A 19718-nucleotide genomic window follows, 5' to 3' on the forward strand; every position below is an offset into this window, starting at 1 on the left:
TTATGGCTTGGATGTGAGGTGTCCTTCAAAGCTCAAGTGTGAGACAATGCAAGAAGGTTTGGAGGAGAAATTGTGTTATACCTTAACCTAATTGGTGAATTAGTCCCTGATGGGATTAACTGGATGGTAGCTGGAGGTAGCTGGGGTGTGGCTGGAGAAAGGGGTTCATTGGGGACGTGGCTATGGGGGGATATATTATATCTGGTGAGTGGAAACCTCTCTCTCTGCTTCCTGATCACCATGTGAGCTGCTTTGCTCTGCCACACTCTCCCCCCATGAGATTCTGCCTCACCTTGAGCTCCGAGAAATGGAGCCAGCCTCCTGTGCACCAAGACCTCTGAAACCATGGTCCTCAAATAAACTTTTCCTCCTCTACAATTGTTCTGGTTGGGTCGTTTAGTCACAGTGGCAAAAAAGCTGGCTGAAACACTGAGTGCCTGATGTGGAGCCCTGGTCACAGACTCCAGAAGAAACAGGGAAGGACTCACCCGTGAATTACTGCATTTGCACATCACGGTGGACCTAGTGTGATCTGAGGTCTGAAAACAGCCTCTCACAGCTTTTCCTAATCAGAAAACACCTGGTGTAGAATATTTGTGGGAATGGCTTAAACATGTTATAAGGAAAAAAAAATCCTATATCTGGCTGCAGGTTTATACAAAAAATCACAATGTGAAGTATGAGAGAAAAAGGTATAATAAAAACTAACCTCAGAAATTAGAGTATTCAGGCCATGCATGGGGTCACATGGCTCCAATCTCAAGTGATTTGGGAGGCTGATGTAGGAGAATCACAATTTCAAAGCCAGTTTTAGAACTTAGCTAGGCTCTAAGCAACTTAGCAAAAACCTGTCTCTAAAACAATAAAAAAGAGCTGGGGATATGGCTTAGTGGTTAAGCAAAACCAGGTTCAATCCCTGGTATCAAAAAAGAAAAAGAAGAGAAATGGAGAATTCAGGTGGGCACAGTAGTGAATGGCTCAAGTCCCAGGAAGTTAGGAGGCTGAGGTGGGAGGATCATACTTCTACCCTAGGATATATGGTGAGAACCTGCCTCAAAATAAAAAATAAAAAAACAAATAATAAATAAAAAGACCTAGGGATGTAGCTCAATGGTGGAGAGCCCCTGGGTTCAATCCCTACTATGGGGGGGGGGACAAAAAAGGGGATTTCACTAGCACCCTGGTGTACCAAGGAACTGAGGAAACCCACACAGGCCAAGAGAAATCCTTCAAAGAGGACCAAGACCCACATGCTCAGCACTCACTGCCCTAAAGGCTTAGATCTGCAGGGAACTGAGGCTGAAAGAGTTAAACAGCACGACCATGTGTTAAAGCAGCAGCCCCAGCTCCACTATCCACAGGCCCTGGAGGAGCTGAGCTCTTGCTGTTTCTTCTGTTTTCTTTCTAGCTATTTCCTCATGGAACTCCATCAAAACTCAGGCTGAATACAATCTAAGAGACCCTCTGAGTACATTGAGCAACTAAGCTACTGACTCCAAATATACTTTGGAAAGCAACTACACATAAACATGGTGAAATCTGGTGATGGAGGAGACAGCAGCAATTGTCTAACAGTGAGTGACAGATGGAGCACTCATGATGACAGTCTGGCTCAATAGCACACCCACCACAGGTATGTCATGTATATGTCTAGGGCATTTCAACCAAGAGCAGTAGAGCACATAACCTTTTTAACATCATAGGAAATTCATCAAGAGCAGCCACATTCAGCCACAACAGGCATTAGTGTGGAAGGCTAGCAAATTCCAATGTGGGCACCAGGAATATCGGAATTACCACAGACGTCATTAACAGAAACACAGCTGGGCGACCTCCAGATAACTGCAGGTCAAATCCCAAAGTTCTAAACAGCACATGGGTCAAGGTGTCTCAGGATCAGTCTGAATATTTCAAAGAAAAAGAACTGAAACTGCATCTTAGGGAACTTTGTGGAACAGAGCACAGGCAGGGCTTAGGGGGAATTAGAGGTGCTGAAGGCTTACATTACAAAAGAAGAACTAAAATCAACCTTCATCCTTCCACTTCAGGAACTAAAGAACGAATAGCAATAAGAACCTACATCTGATGCTAGCATATAATTAAAAACATCAATGAAACTGTGAGGAGGAAATCAATAGAGAATCAACTCAAAAGCAGGTTCATCATGGATAACCTTGTAATGGCACAACACAACTAAGTTAAGAAAAAAGACAAAAATTTACTCAGTAGAAATGAAACACACCATTATCAATCCTACAGACAGCAAAAGAACCATAAAGGAATATTATTAAGAACCATGTGGCCACAATTTGTGAACTCAGATGAACCGGACCAACTCTTGGAGACAAACAATCTACCACAACTCACACACACAAGGAGGAACACACAACATGGACAGGCTAAGGAAGTGATAATGACCATCATCAGAGGAAAGGCCTGGCCCAGTGGTGTCAAGGTAAATTCTGCACCAAACTAAAGAGAAAATGAAAACTATCCTTAATCCCCTCTAAAAGGCAGCAGGTAACATTTCCAATTCATTCCTTGAGGTGTGGCCTATATGATATGCTGTGATGGAAACAGTTTCTGGCAGCCATAGCCAGGGAAACTGCCTGGACCACAGATGGCTGAATTTGGCACCCTGGGTACAAAGGAAATAAGAAACCATGAGAAAAGGAGAAATGAATTGCATGCACTTTGATCAAATTGTGGAGAAGCAGCTCTATTGTTTCTCTAGCTTTTTTTCTTAAATTCTGTGAAATTACATGAGTATTGCTTTGCTGAGAAAATTCAGAAAACTACAACTACAACTGGAAAGAGTAGACAGATATCTAAGTGTGGCCAAAATGTCCAGGAATCCAGCAGCTTATAGAGAACATCATCAAATAGAATTATAGACTGAAGGGCCATGTAAACCCCACAATTTACAAGGTACAAGGTGAACTCCCAGTGGGATGATATTAGGAGGGGGTATCTGGGGGGTAACTGGAATTAGATGAGATCATGAAAGATGCTCATGAATTTCATAAAAACCTGTTCTGTTCAGACAACAGAGATGTTATTTAATAACAACTTACATGATATTGAATCAATTTGTAAAAAAATCATATTTCAGGCAATTGCCATATTTTTCCAATACAATTTATTGTTAATCTTTCAAATTCATAAAGCAGGAATAAAAACAGATTTACCAAGTGTCAGGAGTTCTTCACTGTACGAAGGAACTAATATTCTTATGAATCCTTGTAGTTCAAATTTACCTACCATAACTTTTTTGGATATGTAATCACTTTATTCAACAACAGCAGTTTTTTTTTTAACCTCTTTTCTCTAGAAGCATCCTTGAGACTAGAACCTATAATTCCATTTGAGATTCAATTGTAAAAAAGAGTGAGGTCTCAGAAATTTTGTACATAGGCTCAGAGAAAGCAGAAAGGTAAATAAAAATTTGTATCAAATAGAAAAAAAAAACTAGGTATTATCTTGAAATTTTTTTACCTCTTCAGAATATTTTGCTTGGCTCAGTTCTGAATACATACATTTCACATTTTAGGAAAACCTGGGTCTCTAGTAAGTGAGCACATAATTTCAAAGTGAGAAACACAAAAAAGATTAGTGCTGAGGGAACACAGATTTTTCTGCTGAAAGGGCAGAGAACATCCCAGCCAGCTGGACATCTTTCCAATTGGTCTTGCTCAATAAAATATTCCATGATCACCCTCTCAGGAGACCTGGACCATGACTCCAGTCTTTTCAGGATTGAAGAGTACTTCACTGAACTGGGTGCTTCTTATGCTCTGGGAGATTTTTTTTTTCTCTTGCACAACTGTGACGGAATGCCAGGGGAAGGTATCAGATCTAACCTGACCCCTCAACACCAGCATCTAGAGGCTGCCTATCCACCTGGCTCCAAGAAATGGGGAAAGGGCTTGGGGAGATAATGTTTGAAGAAGGGAGTTGTCTAGATGAGGCCTATTTAAAAATATTCCTCAGGCCCAGGCCCTCCAGCGGCTCTCTTGAGATTTTATGCCCCTCACATCAGGCTGTCCTCTAAGAAGAGCTGCCCCAGGGCCTAAAATTGTTTGCACTCTGCAGGAAACAGGGCAGCTCTAGACACACTTTGGCAGCCCAGGAAAGGACAGGGAAATGGCAGAGGACACAGGACCCTGGGAAGAGAGAAACAGAATTTAAAACCAAAGTTATTACATTATCTGTGCCTGGGGAAGACAAACAAAGAAAGGCACAAAGTATTTTACCGGTGGCATTCCAGGTGGCTGTTCTCTGGTTTTATCACATAGCAAATTCACAAACAGAAAACAAATCTTTGATGCTGTGCCCACTTGAATGCATTGTGAGGAGCAAAAAAATGATAATACTGTGCACTGGATGGGGAGGTGAAGTCTGGAAATGTGAGGACAGACAAAAATTTTAAGGATCCACTGACTGCCCAGACATGGGCTAGTTTGGGAAAAGCAAGGTGACTCCTGGGTAGTAAAAGGTACACAGACCCCTCAGACTAGCATCTGTCACACAGGGGCCCCACACCAGGGACAGGATCCCTTGAGACCCGCAGCCTTCACTTCACACTGAGAGCCTAGGGCTAGGGTCCAGCTATGCAGAGAGGGTTTTGCCAAAATGGCTGCTGACTAAAATAGCTGCCAACCAGCTAGAACACTGGGAAACCCAACCTGGAAAAGCCCACACCATGGCCTGAAGGCATCAAGGGCTGAGCTGTAGCAGCATCTGACTCAGATCTGGCTTGGCTGACTCTGGAGCTGACAGTGGGAGGCCAGAGTCCAGCCACAGCTGGTTCACCACTTGTAACAAGCCTACCTCCCACCTGACCAGACCTGCCCCACACACTCACCATGTTCCACCTTCTGGGGAGACCTGACATCCTTCTTGTGAACCTCATAGCACCTGTAGGACACAGGGAGACAAATGTGAGCCAGAGCCACTTGGGCCTCACACAGCAGAGAAGACACAGTCCTGGAGACGGATTCTGAGCTCCACAGGGTGAGAGATACAGGCCTCTGAGACTGTGGAAGGCCACCACCTCCCACCAGCTGCCTGCTGACTGGCCAGGGCTCCACAAGACCCCTCTCTCATCCCAACCCAAATATGCACACTCTGGGGCCCTGCCTGACAGGAGATGTATCATGCTCCTGGATACATAGGCCAGGAAGACAAGGTATTGGCAAAAGCCCTTTTCAGGCAGGACTTCCTCCCTGCAAGGGGACCTGCCCCACCAAGGGGACATTTCCACTTATGCAGAGCTGAGCCTGGCTTTCCACAGCAGGCCCTGTTGGCTAGGAAGCTCTTCTGGGCACAGAGTCCCAGGCATATGTGAGGAATTACAGCCTTGGTTCCAAGGCAGCCTACCCTGACCTCAGAGAAGGTGTGTGCCTGGTCAGGCCTGACTAGGAAGGAGGGAGCCAGGCATAAATCACTTGGGAAGAGGCCAGGACTTCATGGGAAAGGCCTCCTTACTCTGCCAACTCATTTTCAAACAAACAAAAAAATAAAGAAAAATAAAAAATACAATCAGAAGATATGAATATTAAGTGCATAAAAAACTAATTACATGGCAATAAAAAAAACTCAAAGAAATAAAAAGCAAACATTTGAACCAGCTCAGGTAAGGAGCCTGCTTCACCAGGAATTCAGAATGAAAACCTACTTGTGTAGAGGTAAACACATTCCCAAGTTGGCAGCAAGACTCTTACTGCTGAAATGTGAGCCCAGGAGGGCTCATTCCCTGGGTCCAGGGGGGTACACCTAACGATTTATCTCTCAGAATCCACCATTCCATGACCTATGTGTTTACTTAATAAGAAGATTAAGATTTAAAAAAAAAACTTCTAAAAGAAGAAAGGGATACACTCAAATATATTAAAAATGAGACTCCTTCATGAAACTGCAATAGGGTTCAATAAGACTGCTCTACCTCAGGATAAATGTCTGCAGTCTTTACAAAGGAAAATGAATTCACATACAGGGAATATTAAAAGGAAAAACAAATGACCTCACAAATGAATTAAACATGAGAAAATTACTGAAAACTTTCCCAAGAACATTGAAATACACAGAAAATAATTCATGCAAATGATATTTAGTAAAAAGAAATATATGGTGACATGGAAATAAACCAGGATAGACAGGTGTAAGACATAAACACACATATATGGACAACCAGAGCTGATCCAGACATTGCACTGGAATTTTCTAGTAATTTAAATTTATCCATAGTCTATAACCTGACAATGTTTTTCCAATGTGTACAACATTTATGAAGTGTGCTCACTTGAGGGCCAAATTAAAAAAAAATAATGAAATTACCAAGAACAAAAAGTTAAACTGGAAACAAGTGAGGTTTCTGAAACAGGAACACAGAAGGGATCTGGAAAACCCACAGCCTCAGACAGCACTAGGAGTCTAGCCAACTGAGGCAGAGAATCCCTACAATACAAGTTACAGCACCACAGTGGTAGAGCACTAATGGTAACATTCAGTATTGAAAACTCAACTAAGACAAAACCAAGTAAAATTCTGCTTCCTCGTTGATGGTAAACTATAAGGAATGACAGAAAGAATTGGCACTGAACTTATCTCCAGGCAGAGGTAGGGAAGGGCAATGAGAGAAGGCAGCCAGCCCAGGGCCATTCACCTCTATTTAGATGGGGACATATGGGTGTTTAAATTCATACTAAACTGAGCATTTAAAAAATTTATTTAAGTGGGACACAATGGCTCATGCCTGTAATCCCAGAGGCTCAGGAGGTTGAGTGAGGTAAGAGTATCAAGGCTTCAAAGCCAGCCTCAGAAACTTAGAGATGCCCTAATTAACTCAAGGAGATCTTGTCTCTAAATAAAATATAAAAAATGGCTGAGGATGTATCTCAGTGGTTAAGAGCCCTTGGGTTCAGACCCCAGATTGGTCAAAGGGGAGGGAGAGGAGGGGAGAGGCTGTGGGGATTGGAAAGAAAGTGGAACAAGATGGGTATCATTACCTTAGATAGATAATTGCACAAATGTTTTGACTCTACTTCATGTACAACCAGGGAAATGAAAATGTGTGCTCCATTTGTGTACAATAAATTGAAATGCATTCTGCTGTCATGTATAACTAATTAGAACAAATAAAATTAAACAACCATGAGTGGATGATAAAGTGTGTAGAATCTTAACATTTACAAACTATGTAAAACCTGGAATCATTGACTGTTCAGAAACTACACAGATGGATCATGGATGGTGGTGAGCAGATGAAAGAGAAAAGAGAGAAATCTGCATTGTTCCAGTAGCTCCCCATTCCACCTCTCTCTGAGGAAAGGCTGAGCTTGATGAGATTCTGAGCCAGGCTAGTGCCGGCAGCAGATTCAGTGATGGTGAGCTGCTATCAGTAGATCTTCCACTGGGCTCACAATATTCACCTGTGCTCCAGACATCTGATGGATCTCATTTGTTTTGGCACCTTGACACCTGATTTTGCAGCCATTTAAGTTGTTTGGGACACTGAGTTTATGAGTAGCCTGACCAGGTGCATGCAAACCTGCTGGATGGCCTTTCACATCTGAAGAGCTGGATTCAATGCTGCTGAATCAGGTGGAACATGGGTCATAAGACAATGAAACTGTTGCATTGCCAACTTGTGCAGCTTGGTCAAGGATAGTTAGGGAATGGCAGACTGTCCTTGAGTGGCACAGGTCTCTAGAGGGGTCCCTTTATGTCAAGGTTGAGGCACATGTATGAGGGGCTGTGGGAAAAGCTTGCATTCTCACTGCCTGTGCTGTACCTGTCCTGGCCCCTGCAAAGAAGACTGCAGAAGGTGGCATCTTGGGCAGTATGGGATGAAAAAACATGTTTGGGGACTTCAATATGACTATGCACATCTGTTTGACACATTCAGTGATGGATTGCAGAATGCCTGCTATAACAAAGGCCTACTCAGCTGCATTGGGTAGCATGTCCTTGCCACCTAGGCCTGAGCCCTTGTGCTCTCTTGAATCTCCATCCCATAACCACCTTTTCCAATGAGGGAGACACACACTGACTAGTAGGGACCACCAGGCTCAGAGTGACTGAGGTCTTTTAGCAGCTGTGCTGTTGTTCAGAGAGTTGCTGATGTCCTCTTCCAGTTTGTCAATAACAAATTTTAAAGGCAGCATTAGTGGGCCCAGCCAGTGTGACCATTCTCTCAGGACAGTTCCCTCTGCAACATTCATATGTGCAGCACTCTCCTCCCACATCTTCTTAACTGACTCTCCTTTCAGAAAGATACTGCCATCTTCCTTTCCACACATAAGTAGCTGAATGCTGTGACACTGAATCCTCCTTTAATCCCACTGGTGTCCATGTTGAGCAGAGTTCTAGAGAATTGAACTTTGAGTGCTCAAGACTGTGATATTAGTGGGGGGTGAAAGGCAAAACCTGCAGGTGTGGTGCCACTGACTGGGAAAAAAGAGATTGGGCAGGAAGAGGAAGGGGGAAAGCTGGGAATGAAGAATAAAGGAGCACAGAAGAGAAAGGGGGTGGAAGAGGAAGAGGGGGTGGGGAAGGAAGGAACTGGATTAAGAAAAGGATGAATAGGAAGGCAGGTAGAAGAAAGAGAGTGGAGGAGGAGGGGATGGATCAGGAGAAACCAGCGGAGAAAGCAGGTAGAGGAAAGAGAAGGGGGGAGGAGGAAGGGGGAGAGGAAGAGGAGGTGGAGGAGAAGGAAGAGGAGGGAAAGAGCATTGGAGGAGAAGGGGTGGAGGGGGAGCGAGGAGAAGGAAGACAGGAGTGAAGGAGGGGAGCAGAAAGGGGTGGAAGAGTAAAAAATGGTGCAGGTGGAAGTGTGAGTATGGTGGAATTAGAGGCATAAATGAGGAAGAGGGGTTAGAGGAGGCTGGCATGGAGGCAGAGGAGGAAAATGTAGGAGGAAGGTGAAGGAATGAAAGTGGAGGAGGAAAAGAAAAAGGGTGAAGGGGGAGAAAGAGGAGAAGAAAGGTCTTGTAAGAAGTAGAGGAGGGGAGGGGAGGTGGTGGGGGAGGAGTAAGAATGAGAAGTAGAGGAGGAAGAGTGTGGAGGAGGAGGTGGAGAGGGGGAGAAGGAAGTGGGAAGGAGGAGGAAGGAAACAGAGGTAGAGAAAGGGTGGAGAAGGAGAAAGACTGTGAACAAGGGATGAGGAGTATAGCAGGAAGGAGAGAGGATGGAGGAAGAAGAGGGAAGGTGGAGTAGAAAAAACTGGAAGGAGGAAGGGATTGGAGGAGGGGAGGAGCAGGGGTGCAGATGGAGGAATTAATATGGGGGAGTTAGAGGGCTGAAGGAAGAGGGGGAGGGCTTGGAGGAGGAGGAGTTATAGGAAGAGGGGGTAAAGGCAGAGGAGGAGGAGGAGGAGGAGGAGGGGGTAGAGGCAGAGGAGGAGATAGAGAAGGAGGGGTAGGACAAGGGGAAAAAAACTGGGGCAGCAGAGGTGCTCCTGACTGCTACCTTTGCTGGTCTGGGATAAATATATATATTTTAAACTGCACCAGGATAGAGATAATTTACATGCAAAGAAATATCCTAGGTAATCTGGGCACAGTAGCACACGCCTGTAATCCCAGTAGCTCAGAAAGCTAAGGCAGAAGTTGAAGCCAGCCTAAGCAAAAAGTGAGGCACTAAGCAATTCAGCAAGACCCTGTCTCAAAATAAAATACAAAAATAGTGATGGGGATGTGGCTCCATGGTCAAGTGTCTCTAAATTCAATCCCTGGTACCAAAAGAAGAAACAAAATATATATATTTGTAATAAACACACACTAGCTAGGACTAATCAATGCCAAGCATCATTATTTATGCTCCCCTTTGATAGGCCCAAATCATGGAAAATATTTGACGGACTGTTTTTTTTTCTTTTGTTGTAGTTGTTTTGTTTTGTTTTTACACTCTGGATAATAAATCAATACTTTCTTTACATTCTTATAAAAGACCTTATAAACAGAGGATACTGCCACACACATGTGCCACCAATTTTCACCAGGGAACAAAATTACAGTCATTTTTCTATCCAATTGCATTAAAGAATCTTGTTGAAATTGTTCAAATAAACATGCTGATTAGGATCATAGTGTCATTGTAAGTGGAGTTTTAAAAGTAGTGTTCTAGTTCATAGCCCACTCATCACTCAGGAAGCAGTTCAGCACAGAGGATGTCACTTTGACAGACACAAAGCGAATTGTGGATGCATGCTTATAGGATTTTAGATATCACATTAAAGGATTGAAGTCACTATTTTAGTGTAGGAAAGTGAAAGTGAGTGGCACTGGACAAAGGTCACAACAAATAGTTTTAAACCTGAGAACATAGAAGGATGAATACATTGAGGTGAGGTTTGAAGTGTCATAGGGCAAGTCGTGGTGAGCCAACTCTTGTTTTCAAAAGCAGACTGATGGCTCAGATACAAAAAAAAAAAAAAAAAATGTGTCACCAGGAAAACAGTTAACTGAGTTTTCTCAATCAAATTGTGAAAATAGTTTTTCTTTTTTCAGTTAACTTCATCAGCACAAATTTATTAGGGGAAATGATAATTTTGAGGCACATATTCTCAAGACTGTGTATTGGCTATTGTCCATCCTAAGTTGAAGCATGGACCATTTCTGACAATAAACAGATTGACTCAGACCTGCACCAAGGCTGGCTGTGTCACTACTGCTTCTCAGCCTTCCCTTCCTCATCAATTGACCCCAACAGTGTGAAGTGGTACAGCTCTATTAGTAACAGCACAGGAGACTGAAGGAGGAAAACCAAGACTTCCACAATTAAAGAAGGTATTGGGAGTTGCCCCGGCTCCAAAGACTAACTTCCCCATCCCCCAAGAAGAGCCACCTATGGTGAGCCCTGCTGACTCACATGATCCTTACCCCCAATCAGAAAGCACCCTGTGCCAACTGTCAAACCGTTAAACCGTTAAACTCTCATAACTGTCAAACCACCCCTGGCTCTATAAATATGCAGAGCTGTTCCTCAATAAACGGGCATTTTCTCCGATAACGAGCCTGAGCCTTGTTTGACTTTCATTGGTGCCAAAACCCAGGAGGGGGAATGCCTCGATGCTCGAGGGCCCCCTCTCTCAAGGCTTGCCATCCTTGTCCACTCTTTTGAGCGCTGCTACTACTCACACAACACTGGCTCTTCAGTAGGTGAGTTCCCCTATCAGGTATCCAACTTCAGACGGGCTACACAGGGGCTTTGACCATGATCATCTATCTGGCAAACCTCTGACGCCCAATCTGAAGGAGAGAACACACCCCACTATGACCTTCAGGGTCATGGTGGACTCTATAAAGCCCGGTTCATGAGCAGGAGATCCTGAGGGGTGGAAGAACAGGCACTCCCCTCTCTCTTTCTTTCTTTCTCTCTTAACCACCCTTGTCCCTCTCCTGACCTATGGGGGCCTCTTCTTCCCTCCCTGTAGACTCGCCCTTATTAAATTCTGCACACAAGATTGGCCTTACTATCAATTATACAATCAAAGTCAATGGCCCCCAGGAGGATCCCTAGATCCTGCAATTCTCAGAGATCTGCGAGAGCTCGAAAAAGTGGAAGGAGATCCCCTATGTTGAGGCTTTTCCTCTTCTTCATTCTCACCCCGACCTATCCATAGATGAACCCCCTCCCTACCGACCTCCCCCGTCAACTCCATCCTGCCCCTCAGGTGCTCCTCCTGACTTGGCTGACACCTTTAGTCCCCCCAAATCTAGGTCCCGTTCTCTAGTCCCACAAACCATGGCCCCCTTAAGAGAGGTTGCTGGACCTGAGGGCATTATCCGGGTACATGTCCCATTCTCTATGAATGACCTCACACAACTCGAGTGAAGGTTGGGCTCATTCACAACAGATCCAACCACTTATATGCACATAAGAGAGTTTCAATGGGTCCTCCAGGCTTATAGCCTCACTCACCATTATATATATATATAACAATATATTGGCTAATACTCTCCTTCTTGAGGAATGTACCAGAGTGTGGGAACTTGCCAGAGCCCATGCGGATGAAACTCACCGAATTAATCCCAATCACCCTCCGGGGCCACTTGCTGCCCCAGATCAAACTCCCGACTGGGATTATACACAAGCTGGCATGCAGAGTAGGGACTGATTCTCCACATGAATTATTGCTGGGCTCAAAAAAGCAGCACATAAGGTAGTCAATTTCCAAAAATTACAAGAGATTATTCAAAAGTGAGAGGAGACCCCATCAGAATTTCTGGATCGGCTTACGAAAGCCCTTCAGCAGTATACTAACCTAGATCCCGAAACCCCAGATGGCCATCATATCCTTATGACATATTTCCTCTCACAGAGCTACTCCGAAATCTGGGCCAAACTAAAAAAGCTTGAACAAGGCCCTGCCACCCCCCAGACTGAGATCTTAGCGGTAGCCTTTAAGGTTTTTCACAACCGGGATGAGGAAATTGAGCGCTGCAAGCACAAGGCCGAACACAATAAATTTCAGATGCTCGCCCAGGCCCTGCAGAGTGCTTCCTAGGGTCACCACCTATCACCACAGGTCAAAACCCCCTGCTTCAAGTGTGGCAAGGAGAGACATTGCGCACCACGCACTCCGCATACCCCATGCTCTAAATATCAACAAGAAGGTCTTTGGGGCTCTGACTGTCCTAGATCCCATAGGAGGCCTATGGCCAAGGAACCCTCCAACCTTCTGGGCATGGCAATCGATTGACGGAGCCTTGGGTCCTTGTCCCAAGCCATAACAAGACAGGAACCCAGGGTGCGGATTCAGGTGAGTGGGCACAAGGTTGACTTTCTCCTTGACATCGGGGCTACCTTCTCAGTCCTGACAGAATTCTAGGGGCAAACAGTGCTGTCCACCTCTCCTATTGTCAGGGTAGAGGAAAGACCATCTATCCAAAAAAGACTCCCCGATTACTCTGTTCCATAGACAACTTCCCATTCTCTCAGACATTCCTAGTTATGTCCCAATGTCCAGTTCCTTTGCTCGGCGGAGATATTCTCTCTAAATTCAATACAACAATCAACATCCAGGCTTCTGGCATCAGTAAGACCCCAGAATCGGCCTGTTCATCTTTTCTGGCCCTTTTGGCAGAAGACTGGCCATTCTGCTCCACTTGTGAGACTGATATGAAACACCATACTAAAAAGGACCCCTTACCTATGAACCTGGTCCACCCAATTGTATGGGATACCCACACCCCCTCCACCATTTCCTGCCCACCAGTTAACATTCATCTCAAAGATCCCAACACCTTCCCCAATCAGGGTCAATACACCCTGTCCACAAAGGCTCTTCTGGGCCTACAACCTATTATTCAGGACCTTCTTACCAAGGGTTACCTCCGTCTTGTTCATTCCCCTTACAATATTCCCATACTAGCAGTAAAAAAGTCCAATGGGTCCTATCGCTTAGTTCAGGACCTACGACTCATCAACACCTCCATTAGGCCCATACATTCTTTGGTTCCCAACCCATACACCCTGCTGTCTCAGATCCCCCACACTACCACCCACTTCTCAGTCATAGATTTAAAGGATGCTTTCTTCTCCATTCCCCTTGCCCCTGAATCACAAGATCTGTTGCCTTTACCTGGACAGATCTCACCACCAGACATTCTCGACAACTAACCTGAACTGTCCTTCCTCAAGGATTTCGAGATAGTCCACACCTCTTTAGACAAACCTTGGCCTCCGACCTCCAATCTTTTCACCCCCAGTGCCGCGAATCCACCCTCTTGCAATATATTGATTATCGTCCGGCAAATCTCTTTGCCCACCTGCGGGGAGAAAAGCACCCCACCACAGCCTTTAAGGCTATGGTGGCCCTCAGGGACAAAAGCCCTAGTCCTCTCACCTTTAAGACTCTGCAGATAGAGAGACGCTTACCCTCCCCGTTAGCTCCCGTTCCTCTCTCTTGCCCTGCCTCTCTCTCTCCCCTCTTTCTGGCCCTAGAAATATCTGGCCTCCCCAGGAGGGGTCCCGAAAAGCCTTGGCCATGGCTCCAGCTCCGTCCAGGATGAGAGCTTCAACTGTCAGGATTCGGTGACAACCAATCTCTGCAGTTCGAACCTGCCACTTAGGCACTCCTGACTTTTGGCTCCAGTGAGGACGCCCCTTTTGCCAATAAATCAGTTTCCTCCTTCTCTCTTACCATGATTGCATTCTCTTCCCTCCTCCTTACATGGATAATATATCCTCTTTCCTGGTCAACTCTCCCCTACAATACTCTTGGATCAAATACAGCACCCAGGCCTGGTCCACTTACATACTTTCCTTCTTGGGTTTGGCTAGTTACTTCAGGGCCTGGATTCCTAATTTCTCCCTCCTCACCAGGCTGCTATCTGGCCAAGGGCCCCCAAGATGAACCCCTACCCTCAGCAGCAGGGAAGCCCTTTATAATCCTTAAAAAGGCCTTCCTCCAGGCACCCACCCTGCATCTCCCCGACCTCTCCCGACCCTTCACACTCTATGTACATGAGAAACAGGGACAAAGTCTGGGTGTTCTGGATCAGGAATATTTGCACCAGTGACCTACCTATCCAAACAGCTTGACCCCACAGTAAGGGGCTGGCCCCCATGCCTCACAGCCCTAGCAGTGGCCCATGACCTCCAGAAAGAGCACACAAGCTTACCTTTGGCTCCCCACTAACCATCTCATCCCTCACCATCTAAAGGATTTCCTCACTTACAAGGGGCTACAGTCACTTCCTCCTTCCAGGGTCCTATCCCTCCTTGTCTCATTTCTTGAAAATCCCTCCATCTCATTTCAGTCCTGCTCTTCATTAAACCTTGCCTCCCTCCTCCCATCTTCTCCCTCACAAGATCCTGTCCACAAATGCCTGGAGGTATTAGAGATGATTTTACCCTGCCCTACCACCATTTCTGAGGGACCCCTGACCTCTTTGAACCTCGTCTGGTTCTCGGATGGTAGCTCCTTTATACACGGAGGGGTTAGAGTGGTGGGGTATGCTGTCATTTCCCTCTCATCCATCATAGAGGCAAAACTTCTCCCACCCAATACCACAACCAATAAGCTGAACTCATAGCTGCCACAAGGGCATGTGAGCTATCGGAGGGAAAAACCCTCTCCCTATATACAGATTACTAATACGTCTTCCATATCCTGATCTCCCACACAGCCATTTGGAAAGAAAGGGGCCTATTGAACACCAGAGGGACGGCAGTCATTAATTCCACACTTATTTCTGGCCTACTATGAGCCTCCAGGCTGCCTTCCAAACTGGGAATAATCCATTGCAAGGCCCACCAAACTGACTCCTCCCTTAATACTATGGGGAATTCTAAGGCCAATCAAGCAGCTCCATCAGCCGCCCTACAGAGCTTTACCTCCTCTCTGCTACTCTTCATTACAGTTACCACCGGGGATCGGCCCAAAGATCCCCAACAACTCTTTCAGTTTCTTCACTCTATTCCATTCTAGTCCACAGAGTCTCACTACTTTCCTTCACTCCTTTTTCACCCTTTCCCCATGCGATAAGACCCTCCTACAACAGATCACTTCCGCTTGTCAGATCTGCCAGAGAACCAATACCAATATTCCATTAAAACCTAAACTTTTCCCTTCTCATCAGGCCCACAGTCATACCCTGGCTGCAGATTGGCAGATTGATTTCACCAACATTTTACCCAAGTGAAAAACATATTGGTAGATACTTTTTTGGGGGATGGGTTGAAGCCTTTCCCACTTCTAACAAGCAGGCCTCTATGATAGCTGATCTTTTGCTTACTCACATAATCCCCCTTTGGGATGCCCACTTCTATTCTATCAGACAATGGCCCAGAATTCACCTCGCAGATAATTCAGGGACTGGCTCACGCGCTGTCACTCCCTTCGAATTTCCATTGCCCTTACCGCCCCCAGGCTTCTGGAAAGGTTGAAAGGACCCTCACCAAGCTCACCATGGAATTAAGCCTAGTCTGGGTAAAGGTGCTCCCATTGGCTTTATTGCACATTAGGACCTTGCCAAAGAAGCCTTCTAATCTCTCACCTTTCGAAGTCATGTATCCCCTAGTTCCTCCCAGATTGCCTACAGAACCCGTACCCATCTCTGAAAACTATGCCCTGCCCCTCCTCTTCCATCTATGCTCTGAACTCTGGCGCTATCAAGACTGGCTCCTTCCTGGCCCCAGTCTCTCTCAAAACCCTACCTCCTTAACACCTGATCAACTTGTTTACTGTTGCCCATGGGAGGAAAAGCCCCCTCTAAAACCAAAATGGGAGGGTCCTGCTCAGGTGATTATGTGCACTCCCTTGGTGGCTAAATTCAAATTACCTAATAACCAACTTACCCCATGGATTCATATTTCCAGGCTTAAGCCCGGCGCTCCTACACATTCATCAGAAGAGCCAACGATTATCACCTGCCATTAAGTACTCTTGTCAATGCTCCCCCTCATTTCTGGCCCCTCTTGGGTCCTCTCTTCACCCTATGTCTGGAGATTCAAGGCAAGTGACTGTAAGGGCCTCCTCCAGCCAGACCCCCCCCATCAGTATTTAAAGTTGAGGTGTTTCACATAAAACCTGGAGAGATCTGACTGCTCTCAAAGGGAAATCTGGTAACAATGGGTCACCGTCCTCCTTTGGCTGCCTTCGTTCAGAGCATGGGAGAAGCTGCCCTCTTTATTACAAAGCCTGTGCTTTCTTGGTGTGACTAGGGAAAGCTGGGAACAGTGATAAGTGAGAGAAGCAAGCTGGTTTGGAAAGTTGGGATATTTCAGAAAGGTAATGAGAGAAGCAAGCTGGTTTCAGAGACCCAGGTAGGAGAGAGTTTGAAGAGCAGCCTTAATCGAGAAGGGAGGGAGCTAGATTGGACTAGGAATGAAGAGTGGAATTGAGGGTGTTAGGTGCAGGACAGGCTGGTCTGCAGGGCATGCCAAGCAAAGTTAGCTGCAGAATGACCTGGCTTCTCAAACCCTCTGTCTGGTTCTTTATCACCTGTTTACGCCCAAGCCTCCACTCAAGGCTGAACATTTAACCCCCCTTATGCCAACAAGGCAGCTTGCAGACCCAGATACCCCTTTAGATTTGGGCTATAAAAACTCCCTGTGCCTGTTCCTTCCCTTTATCATAAAGTTCATTCAGACTTAGGTGGGTAAAATTTCTAATCAAGCATTTAACCAGCTTCTCCTCAGGAATTACCAACTCCTGGCTACTGATGATACCTCCAGTCAAGACCTATGCTGAATGAACTGACATCATCATGGATCTGTGGTGGCAAGGAACCTTCCTTGATCTAATTCCTGAAGTTATACCGGTCTTCCCTGCCCTCCTGTGGGGGTTCCTTACTTCCCTCCTCTCTGATCCTCCCACACCACCCAAAATCAGCAGGAAACAGCCAGAATGAGTCGACGCCCACTCTCATTTAATAACAAAGAGGGGGAAATGTTGGAAGTCGCCCAGGCTCCAAAGACTAACCCCCCCCCCCCAAGAGCCGTCCAATGGTGAGCCCTGCTGACTCACATGATCCTTACCCACCAATCAGGAAGCACCCCGTGCCAACTGTCAATCTGTAAAACTGTCATAACTGTCAAACCACCCCTAGCTCTATAAATATGCAGAGCTGTTCCTCAATAAATGGGCATTTTCTCCGACAAGCCTTGTTCGTTCTTTCAGAAGGTATCTCAGGAAGGCATGTGCACATCCTAATCCTCAGTGGTCCAGGGAAGGGAGTGGTCATTTCCACCCTCCATCAATGCTCCTGTCTCACCAGATGAGGCCTAGGAGGAAATGCCACCTGCATTCTTCTTCCAAGGCAGGGCCTGTCTCAAGGCTGCATCTTCTCACGGAAAGTTCTGTCAAACTGAAACACAATCTCACACAATCATGTAAGACAAGCAAGTCATTTGAGCCACTATGGAGGATGAAAACATGGAAAACAGGTGCTTCTGTTGCCCAGAATCAGTGTCCTGAGATGGTCTCCACAAGGTCTCTCCCTCTTTTTCACAGGAGCAGCCTCCTGAACTCAGCCTTATAGGAAGAAGATGTGGCATGACTGTCATTGCTTCCCCACCTACCATCCAGGTGGCAACCCATGCTTCCATGTAGACACAAGGTCTTCTTTCAGTTCCAAAGTCAGCTTATGTTTAAGTGAACCCTGGAATCTTCCATCTTGGTACGATGGAAAAGGAGGCTTCCCTACCCAGGGGAGGCCATGAGGGCAGATAATACAATATCCTGTGGAGATTACCAGCTTTTGTGTCTACTAGGCTGTGTTCTCATTTCTACATTAGAAAGCCAAAGTTAAAACCAGACTACCTTAATTCCAAACCCTAATTAACCACCAAGGACTCCCTATAAACTTAAACAGTGTACCTATACAGTTAAGTATTGTTCTTTCTGTAAAACTCCTTGTTTGAGCACTGAATCACTAGCAGGTTGGTTCTGTCTGATTTGTGAATTGCTATTAGCTCAAATAACCAGGCATGGGAAACCTGGGAAGTCCCTAAATTCACTGATTTCTCATTACATATTGATGTGCCCCAAGGGTGTCTCTCAGATCTCAGTTACAAATCGTTTTGTGAATTCTGAATTTACATGAATATTTCAAAATTCAGATTATGCTCAGAAGTTGGTTTGAGCTCAATGTCAGAATGGACCTGAGAGAAACTGGACTTTGCACAGCAGCAGATCTCAGGTATGTAACATCTAGGAATACAGGAAACTTATACACACATATGCACACAAATAAATATATATTCATATATATGTATACATGCACACACATCTATATGAATGCATGAATGCAAGAATTCTAAGACTTCTCCACTGTGAACCTGTGCATTTCAAGAGAAAAAAATTGTCCTACTAAAGATCAAATATAATTATAGTGACAAGATTGGAGATGTTTTAACCTAAAAAGGGTTCTAAATCTGAAGAATACAATGGAGAAAATAATGCCTCCAAATCAATGAGGTGCATTTTGGGGGGGCTAATAAAACACTAAACAAATAAAATATCATCTCTTTAAAAAAATTCTGGCCAAGTTGAGAAGACTACTCCTACACACACACACACACACACACACACACACACACACACACACCTTCTTGGGGATTTAGAGGGCCCCTTCATACATTTTTGGAGGCTACAAATTAAAGAATTCTGTTTTGAGAAACTGCCTTTATTGTAAATCACCAGAGCATTGGAAGATAAACCCTCCATTTTAATGCTAGTCTTCTGAAGGATCCACTTCTCAACTGGACTGCTCCCCTAATAAAAAAAGAGATCCTGAACCTTAGGACAATACACAAAACTCTGAGTTAAGAGTATGTCTCTGGTTGGAGTTTCTAAAAAGCTCCAAATTCCCCTTTCCAAATTAATAAAATAGCTAATAATTTGCTACTTTTCCTATTCCACCAAAGCCCCCCTTCTCAAACCCCTGGTGACTGTGTTCTCTACTAACACTGTTGACCTCTTTCTTATTCTATTTCTGCTACACTACAAACTTCTTTTTAGGAACAACACAGTATAAAAGGAATCAGTATCTGTCTAGAAGGCAATCTTATAAGTACCCATGTTGAGTCCAGGCATACAAAGTACTCAGTGAATACCATGGTACTCACCATGATTTTATAAATGGAGTTGAAACTGAGGGAAAACAGAATAAATCTTTATTCTTACCAATGTTATTATTGCCTGTTCCAGAAGTCATCAGGCTGAGTGTATAATCTCATTGACTTTGCTATACATAATACCTCTGACC

General features: G+C 45.1%; 1 pseudogene; it reads right to left on the bottom strand.

Annotated features, from left to right (window-relative positions):
- Window positions 1–4716: 4716 nt before the first annotated feature.
- On the bottom strand, window positions 4717–8353 carry LOC139705890 (poly(rC)-binding protein 2-like; annotated as a pseudogene).
- Window positions 8354–19718: the final 11365 nt, after the last annotated feature.

The sequence above is a fragment of the Marmota flaviventris genome, chromosome 5 (genome assembly GCF_047511675.1).
Source record: "Marmota flaviventris isolate mMarFla1 chromosome 5, mMarFla1.hap1, whole genome shotgun sequence".
Lineage (NCBI taxonomy): Eukaryota > Metazoa > Chordata > Mammalia > Rodentia > Sciuridae > Marmota > Marmota flaviventris.